Source organism: Panthera tigris, chromosome B2 (genome assembly GCF_018350195.1).
Source record: "Panthera tigris isolate Pti1 chromosome B2, P.tigris_Pti1_mat1.1, whole genome shotgun sequence".
NCBI lineage: Eukaryota > Metazoa > Chordata > Mammalia > Carnivora > Felidae > Panthera > Panthera tigris.
In genome coordinates, this window is record NC_056664.1 from 134,001,767 (window position 1) to 134,010,256 (window position 8,490).

The 8,490-nt window shown below is 43.8% G+C and overlaps 1 protein-coding gene across 2 annotated transcripts in view; it reads right to left on the reverse strand.

Moving 5' to 3' along the window:
* LATS1 (large tumor suppressor kinase 1) overlaps positions 1-3,267 on the reverse strand; it is a 49,714-nt gene extending 46,447 nt beyond the window's left edge. For both annotated transcript variants that reach the window (XM_042987302.1, XM_042987304.1), the window contains exon 1: positions 3,083-3,267. The gene's annotated coding sequence lies outside the window, so the exon portion shown is untranslated. The remainder of the gene's footprint in view (positions 1-3,082) is intronic.
* Between the last annotated feature and the right edge of the window lie 5,223 nt (positions 3,268-8,490).

The following is an 8,490-nucleotide window of genomic DNA, read 5'->3' on the forward strand; positions in this document are numbered from 1 at the left end:
TCTCTCTCTCTCTCTCTCTCTCTCTCTCTCTCGCTGCCCCCCTCAGCCCCTCCCCACTCCCACTCTACTACTCTCTTTCTTAAAAAAAAAAAAAAAAAAAAAAAGGAAAGGAAAGGAAAAAAAAGACAATTGGAGTCAAACTGCAGGGTACAAATCCCAGTTCTACCACTAACTGTGTGCTCTTGGCAAGCCATGTCTCAGTTTCTGCATCTTCAAATGTGGGCAATAATGGTCCTATCTAATAGAATTATTTTGAGCACTATGTAATGCTCAAAATACAGTTTAATCCAGTTGACCCTTGAACAACACAGGGGGTTAGGTGCAGCAACCCCCTATGCAGTCTAAAATCTGAATACAACTTTTGACTCCCCCCAAACTTAACTACTAATAGCCTACTGTTGACCAGACGCCTAATAACGTAAACACAATTAACACTTATTTTGTATAAGTATTATACTCTGTATTCTTACCTAGCTTTTTCTTAGTTTTTTTCAGTATTTCTAGGTTATAAAGTTCATCTGTGAGTTTTTTCAAATTGTTGCAAATCTCCAAAAAGTTTTCCAATATAATTTGTTGAAAAAAATCTGTGTGTAAGTGGACCCACATACTTCAAATCTGTATTGTTCAAGGGTCAACTGTGCATGTTAAATGTTTAGAATAAATTCCCAACTCAATAAATGTCAGTTATCTTCTCTTTCCACTATCTTACCTAGACTCTCCCTAGCATATCATACTCTAACCAAGCCAAATTACCTGAGAGCAGGTAACTTGTCACCTTTTCTTTTCTACTTTCATGTCCTTACTTATACTGTTTATTCTTTTTGGGAGAGCCCCTGCCATATTTCTTCTTGTTGAAATTATACCCAACCTTTAAGGTACCAAATGACTTCTTCACAAAGATTTCATTAAACTGCCCATTTCTTATCCTTCCCTGAACTTTGCATGGTCAAATAAAACATGTTTTTGTCCTAGTCCTGTACTTGTCTTATTTTTCCTATTAGATCACAGATTCACAGAGAATAAAATATCACACAGAATAAAATACAATATATATAAAAATATATACCTCAACATATATACTCCAGGTAAGGAAATGCATCCAGAGAGATAAACTGGCCCAAGTTCATGCAGCCAGCTGGAGGTCACGCTAGAAATGGAATCCACACATCCTGAACTGTCTCAGAGCTCTTTTCATCAGAACCTGCATCTTGAGTTTCCTAAGGGCAGGGATCATGACTCACTCATTCTTTTAAGGAACATTTAAATCAGCTAGAGTGCACAGACAAAACCTCCATTTCTTTGAAACTTTAGATCTTCATCTAAATGTCAGCAAACCCAAACAAATATTGTTGATATTTTGTCCAACTTAGGGAAAAACCAGGTACCATTACATAATAACATTTCAAAGTGTTACCTTGGGTTGAATTAGGTTTATAAAAAAGATGGCCTGTCTCAATGCTTTGACAGAGTCAGTTCTGACAACAGCAACAGTAATATGTACTTTCTTTCTTAGCAGCATATAGTCTCAGTTGTTTAGACAGCAATATTTAAGATTCTCTTATACTGAAGACATTTTCTTCACTTTGCATTCTATAAATTAGCTGATCAAAAGTGAAAACTATCACTATATTTTATCTTATGCTGAAAAATGACTGCCATTTCTATTTGATAAAAGTGTTGTTCAGTGACTACATAACTTTATGGTCTACAAAAAGCCACTAATCTAAATACAACATCTAGAATGAAAACTAACCATAGTTGGATCTGTTCCAAGGCTATATTTATATAGAATAACAAGGACTAGCATTAAAAACAAAAACGCAACCTACAGAAGAAAACACAGATCATACAAAAAAAAAAAAAAGTAAAAGCATGTTTTATTTGCTTTTGGAAAGTGGCAGGGGGTAGTCAATGAATAGTCAGACATAGAAAGAATGCGCCTTCCCCAGCTAGGGCCTTGATCTAGTTTCTAGCAGTAGCAGCTGATCAGAGGAACACAATGCTACTTCTTTTAGTGTGAAATCAGTCAAATTCCTCCACTGCCTTAGGGAATCAACTAGCTCATTTTACCTATCAGCTTATTAAAGGAAAGAAATAACTTTACTTAAATCACAAATGTAACTATCTTAGCAGAGAACATTCATTCCAATTATAATGTCCTGCCTTTTCTTCCTCATGAAGGAAATCTGATAAAGAATTTTAATCTTCAATAAATAATCCATAAAGGCCCGACAAGCTTCATGATTCTGGGTGAATGACACCGTAGTTGTGTGTGAGACTATATTTGTCTACTTATGTCTCACCAGCTTTAGGAATAACATCTACAAAATAATATATATTTTTAGTCATATTACCATATGGGTCGACAAACATTAAACTCTGACCCCCTGGAAAACTTTCAACTGGCAAAGTCAGAGTTAATTCAAATCACCTGAGAGCCATTCTTTGCGCTCCAAGTTCTTTTTGAAGTTACAACAAACAGCGTTCCTCGTATTTTCTTTCCTTCATTTTATTTATGCACACATTCCTACTCCATAAAGATCTCTCCATCCCTCCTACCCCTTCCAACTATGAACCGCAAGCTAACATTACAGTGGACTGGAGACAGAAATTCCCGGGCTTTCTTCAAGGTATATCCAGGATCGAGTCCCTCTGGGATGCAAAGAACCGCAGCTCTTTCACTGCAATTTTGTTTCAGAACCACCTTTCACTTTCCTTCCTTCCTAAACACTGACCAGTCCGTGCTGGGGATAGGGGTGGAAGTGGGAGACACAGTCCGCCTAAGGCCTCCAGCAAATCAGGCTCTCCCCAACCTAACCTGCACTTCCAAGGCCGCAGTGCCTGCGGCTCTTCCGCCAGCCCCGGGCGCGGCCAACCCTCGCTTCCCCAGGGCAGGGCTCAGCTCAGGTCCATGCAACCAGCCAAGTCAGGCCCGCACCGGGCCGGGCCGGCCCGCTCGTCCGCAGCGGCCCCTGGACCCCCGCCAGCAGGACTGGGCGTGGGCCCCGGCGGCCACCGCCCCGCCAACTCGGGCTCGGGAGGAAGGAGTGCGCCCCACCCGCTACGCCAGCCCCAGACCTACCTGCAGGGGAAAGCGAGGCTCCTGGACAGCGGCCACGGGCCCGAGGGCTGGCGCCCAGGCGGCCGGAGCCCGTCCCAGGGACCCCAAATATCCCTGGTGGTGCAGGGCGGGGACAGACGCCGGGGGGCTGCCTCGGGCCAGCGCGGCCCGTCGCGGGGGTCGCGGGGACCTGGCTCTCCCCTCAGCACCAGTCCACCGCCGCCGCCGCCATTTTGCCTTCCACTCGGTGGTGTCGCCGCCGCCGCACTCCGCCGCAGGTTTCCCGGATGTGGGCATTTCCCGGCGTCGCTTGCGCGGGGGCCGAGGACTGGGGGCTTCAGTCCGCCCCGCCGCCAGCAGCCAGCGCGCCGCCTGCGGCCTCCCGCCCTCCGCCGGTCGTCCTCTCTTCAGCGTGCTGGCGAGCGTCTCCCCGCGTCGCCCCCGCCTGGCGCTGGCCCGGTGGCTCTCCCTGGCTCGTGGGATCAGGCTTGTCCTCTCCGAAGTCCGCTCATTTATTTCAGTCTCTCTTTTCCAGTTGAGCTCTTGCTGTGCACGGATCCAGAATCAAGACGCGCATCTCCAGAAGTTTAATTCTCAGAAGGAAGCGGCAATGAGTTGCCCTGAAACCTCGCTGTGGGTGGGCACTAGGGATTGGGATTTCTAGAGGCTTCGAAATAGATTGATTTTTGCTTAGTACTCTTTCTTTCCCCGAGTAAGTCCGTGTTTAAGTAATTGCTGAATCAGATTAATATATTCTTGAACCCAGGCAGAGTAATAGAGTTTGGAGATTTTTAACCTGTCAACCGAATCAGGGGATGAGAAAAGTCATTATTGTTAAGATTGGGATAACGTGACTGCGAGAAGAGGTTTGTATTTCTTGTTGAATTGGAAATTTGGGATGAGATCATTGCGTTTGTGATGTCTGAAGGTACCATCTACCCTTTGTAAAGAGTGCTTTTGTCAAATCTGCCTCTAGAAAATAATATGGTTAATATTTGCAAACATCTAAGATTTTATTTTTGAAGTAATCTCTACACCCGATATGGGCCTGAAACTCACAACCCTGGAAGAGTTGCAGACTCCACTGACTGATACTGCCAGGCATCCCTCAACATCTTTCATTTTTCTACTAGAGACTATTAAAATTGTTTTAGGATTAAAGACTTATTTTTCTGATGTTAAATTAGTTACTGGCCACTGTATCCTAAAGTTCAAATGTGAAAACTTCTGTTAAAAGAAAGGATTCCAGGGGTGCCTGGGTGGCTCAGTCGGTTAGGCGTCTGACTTCCGTTCAGGGCATGAAATCACAGTTCGTGGGTTCGAGCCCCGCATCAGGCTCTGTGCTGACCCCTTAGAGCCTGGAGCCTGCTTCGGATTCTGTGTTTCCCTCTCTCTCTGTTCCTCCCACACTCATACTCTGTCTCTCTCTTGAGACAGCTTCAAAAATAAATAGAAACATTAATTTAAAAAAAAAAAAAAAAGGAAAAGATTCCAGGGCAACTTGGTGACTCAGTTGGCTAAGTGTCAGACTCAGGGGTTGGTGAGATCCAGCCCGGCATCAGGCTGTGCTGACAGCTCTGAGCTGACTTGGGATTCTCTCTCTCCCTCTCTCTCTGCCCCTCCTCTGCTCACACTCGTGCTCTCTCTCTTTCTCTCAAAATAAATAAACGAAAAAAAAAGGAAACGATTCCATTCTAAGAGCACTTTACAAGCACTTGGGGCACCTGGATTAAGCATCCAACTCTTGATTTCAGCTCAGGCTATGATCTCATGGTCCGTGGTTTGAGCCCCACATGCCTGAGTTTGGGATTCTCTCTCTCTCTCTCTGCCCCTCCCCTGCTTGCGTGCACATGCTCTTTCTTTCAAAATAAATAATCTTAAAAAAAAAAAAAAAAGAAAATCTACAAGCACAGAGTTTGTAAAAGATACAGGGCATGACCCAAAGTGGGTCACATAATAGCCCTAGGTCTTACTTTCTTCACCTGCAGGACTAAGTAAGCTTTGGGGATTCTTTCAACCTCAAACTTCCATGAATGTTGGGGTACCTGGGGGGCTCAGTCAGTTAAGTGTCTGACTTTGTCTCAGGTCATGATCTCATAGTTTGTGAGTTTGAGCCCCACTTGGGCTCTATGCTGACAGCTCGGAGCCTGGAGCCTGCTTTGGATTCTGTCTCCCTCTCTGCCTGCTCTTCCCCTGCTCATGCTTTCTCAAAAAGTAAACATTAAAAAAAATTTAAATGAATCTAATATGTTCACAGGACTTCTTGTCCTTTTCAGGACTATATATCTGAAAAAGCATACTGCCTCCCAAATCTTGTCACCTTTGTCACTCATCCAGGGAACTTCTTCACTTAAGCTCTTCAATTTAAAAAAAATAATAATAATAAAAAATAAAAAAGCTTATTTATTTTTGAGAGAGAGCGTGCACAAGCGAGGGAGAGGCCGAGAGAGGGACAGACAGAATCCAAAGCAGGTTCCAAGCTCTGAGCTATCAGCACAGAGTGCAACACAGGGCCTGACCCCACAAACTGTGGATCACGACCTGAGCTGAAGTTGGGTGTTTAACTGACTGGTCCACCCAGGTGCCCAAAAGCTCTTCAGTTGTAAGCCTAAAGGCGAGTATCTCCATAAACTACTGTTTTGGGGAAGTTTCCTAGATAATTCAAGGGGCTCAGTGAAGTGCTCTATCTGGGACTAGGAGATTTAATTCCAGTGAAGTAGTGGGGAGAGAAGAGATGATTAGGAAAGAAGAAGCAATCCACAAGATGAAAAAAACGGCTGAAAGGTGGGGGTGGAGGTGAAAAAGCAGGGAAATACTAAGGCTGTGGCAAGTCTCTGAATGGCAATACCTACCATTCATTTGAAGGGCTTTGTATTGTGATGAAAAACCCTTGGTCCAGCTACAGCCTACTGGACTTCTCAATGCTTCATGGAAATGAGGATTTGGGGTTTCATTTTGTTTTCATCAACAGAGGTAGGGGCCAGTTTTCATGCTTGGGTGATTGCAGGATCAGGGGCAGCAAACAAGGAAGAAGTCTAAAGAGCAATGTGGCCCTGAGGGCATAAGCCCTCCCAGAAACTCAGTCTTAGGGGAAGGCTCTAGACTATGAGCTGCCCACACTCAAGAGATGGAGAATTGCATTCTACTTCTTTCCCAGCAGAGAAGCCACATAAATTAGTTTGAAGTCTGAGAAGATTGGTCTCTTCACTCATTTTTTAAAAACATTCACGTCAATGTGGAGTCATGAATACTTATTTTATGGTTTGAGTATTTTATTTATTTTGTTGATCAAATTGTTCCAGCTTTGGCTATTGGGAGCTCTTCCAGCTGAATTGGCTTCTATGTCCCTTTGACATACCCTCCTTCTGCCATCATTACAGGCTTTTACAAGTGTTTCTTAAAAGAACTTCCTTACTTAAAAAAAAAAAAAGTTTATTTATTTTGAGAGAGACAGAGAGAGCATAAGCTGGGGAGGGGCAGAGAGAAGAGAGAGAATCCTAAGCGGGCTCCATGCTCAGCACGGAGCTTGACTCAAGGCCAGATCCCACAGCTGTGGGATCATGACTGGGTGGAAGTCAAGAATTTGATGCTCGACTGAGCCAACCAGGTGCCCCAGAATTTCCTTACTTTCTGACAGTACAAGATGTTTTAAGCTACCTTATAGATTCCTGTCCCTCCAAGGAGTCCTTGCTCCTACAACTGGAGAATGGTATTAGAAACCAAATCTGGGTTCTCTGTGTGCTTACTGCTGCTGGAGTATCATTGCTTGTAGGACGTCTCTTGCTAAGAAATTTTAAAATTTAAGTTCATTCTGTACTATGAAGGTGGAAAATCTGTGTTTTTACGAATTGCAGCTATTATTTTACAGTTAAAAAAATTTCTTTTATGTTTGTTTATTTTTGAGAGGGACAGAGCATGAGTAGGGGAGGGGTAGACAGAGAGGGAGGCACAGAATCCGAAGCAGGCTCCAGGCTCTGAGCTGTCAGCACAGAGCCCGACGTGGGGCTCAAACCCATGAACTGTGAGTTCATGACCTGAGCTAAAGTTGGACGCTTAACCAACTGAGCCACCCAGGCGCCCCACCAGTTTAGTATTAATTACAGTTTAGCTTCTTATGTCCGTGGCCTGCACAAAAATTTTTTGACAGCTAATGCATTTCTACTTTTTTTCACGTGTATTCATTTTTGAGAGAGGGAGAGAGACAGAGCACAAGTGGGGGAGGGGGAGAAAGAGGGAGACAGAATCTGAAGCAGGCTCCAGGCTCTGAGCTGTCAGCACAGAGTCCCACGTGGGGCTTGAACAGCTGATGCATTTCTGATGTCTGTGTTAGGCTAGTCTGTCGTCAGCTACTGACCCCCAAAGTCTAGTTATGACAGTTTAGAACTGAACATTAGTTTATCTTTTTTACTTTATTTAAATAATTTTTTAAATGTTTATTTTTTTTTTAATTTTTTTTTTTTAACGTTTATTTATTTTTGAGACAGAGACAGAGCATGAACGGGGGAGGGTCAGAGAGAGGGGGGCACAGAATCTGAAACAGGCTCCAGGCTCTGAGCTGTCAGCACAGAGCCTGACGCGGGGCTCGAACTCACGGACTGCGAGATCATGACCTGAGCCGAAGTCGGCCGCTCAACCGACTGAGCCACCCAGGCGCCCCTAAATGTTTATTTTTGAGAGAGTGCAAGCAGGGGAGGGGCAGAGAGAGAGGATGAGAGGATCTGAAGTGGGCTCTGCACGGACAGCAGAGAGGCTTATGCAGGGCTTGAACCCACAAACCATGAGATCATGACCTGAGCTCAAGTCGGATGCTTAACTGATTGAGCCACCCAGGAGCCCCGAACACTAGTTTACTTTTAATTAAAAATTTTTACTTAATCGGCTGTAGTTTAGTCATTCTACTTCTCCCTGCTCACCCCCACCCTGTGGTTTTTTCACTCCTTGTACACCTAATACAGCAAAATGTTGGAACTGTTTTGATGCTAAGATAGTGTAGCTGGTAGTTTTGTACATTGCCACTTAACATGGTGGTTCAGAAGATACTGATGAAATAGTTTGAATACTTGCTTGTCAATAGTTTGGATACTTGCTTCAGACATCCCCAGGTTTCTTATCTGTAAAACTAGAGCATTGCTACTGCTTCAGACCATGTAACTAGTCTGGGCTAGGTATCATATTGTTACCATAAGCTTAAATGAAGCCTTAATATGAACTATACGCTAATGAACGTGGTATTCTTCATGGACAAGATTCTAGAATGGATTACTAAAAGGATGTTTCAACAATACTATGAAATAGCAGTGTTACAAAGGAAAAGGAATTTTTCAACTTTGCAACATTTTTGATGGGATAGCTATGTTTCTCCACAGCAACTTTGTGAAACAAGATAAATAAATGGGGCTGAATGTCAGTAAATTAGGTTGGCTTATAAA